Here is a 999-nt window from a genome sequence, read left to right as displayed (position 1 = left end):
AAGGGAGAAGTAGATCTCCGTGTCGGGAATGGAGCAAAAGTTGCTGCATTAACCGTCGGGACTTATGATCTGACTTTACCTTCTGGCCTTGTGTTGGAGTTGCATGATTGTTATTTTGTACCTGCCATTAGCAGGAATATTATTTCGATTTCATGTTTGGATTCGGATGGTTTTTGTTTTGTCATTGAGAACAAAACTTTATCTATTTATAGAGGCGCTTTATTTTATGGTAATGGTTACCTCTTTATATTTTGGATGATAAACCGTCTGGACACAGTTCGATCTATAACGTTAGTACCAAGCGGTTTAAGCCGAACGACTTAAACCCGACCTATCTCTGGCATCGTCGACTTGGTCACATCAATAAGAAACGCATAGCGAAGCTTCATTCTGATGGACTTCTTGATTCTTTTGATTATGAATCAATCGAATCGTGCGATTTTTGTTTGATGGGCAAGATGACAAAATATCCTTTTACTAGAAAAGGAGAAAGGGCTACAGAGTTGCTAGAACTCATACATACTGATGTATGCGGTCCTATGAGCTCATCCGCTAGAGGAGGTTATCTGTATTTTGTTACGTTTACTGATGATTTCAGTAGGTACGGTTATATCTACTTGATGAGACATAAATCTGAAACACTTGAATTTTTCAAGATTTTCATAAACGAGGTACAAATTCAACTTGGCAAGACGATCAAGTTGCTTCGATCTGATCGAGGTGGCGAGTATATGAGCCAAGAGTTCACTGACTATCTGGCAGATTGTGGGATTGTCTCACAGCTGACTCCACCTGGAATGCCACAGTGGAATGGTGTGTCCGAGAGGAGGAACCACATCTTATTAGATATGGTATTAGATATGGTACGATCTATGATGAGTCAGGTCGATCTTCCTAAATCCTTCTGGGGCTACGCTCTGGAAACGGCAGCGCTTATACTGAACAACTGTCCAACAAAGTCGGTTCAGAAGACACCATATGAGATATGGACTGGGAAGC

Source organism: Tarenaya hassleriana, unplaced genomic scaffold, assembly GCF_000463585.1.
Source record: "Tarenaya hassleriana unplaced genomic scaffold, ASM46358v1 Cleome51, whole genome shotgun sequence".
Lineage (NCBI taxonomy): Eukaryota > Viridiplantae > Streptophyta > Magnoliopsida > Brassicales > Cleomaceae > Tarenaya > Tarenaya hassleriana.
The sequence above is the reverse complement of the archived record's forward strand: the minus strand, read 5'-3'. Positions refer to the sequence as shown.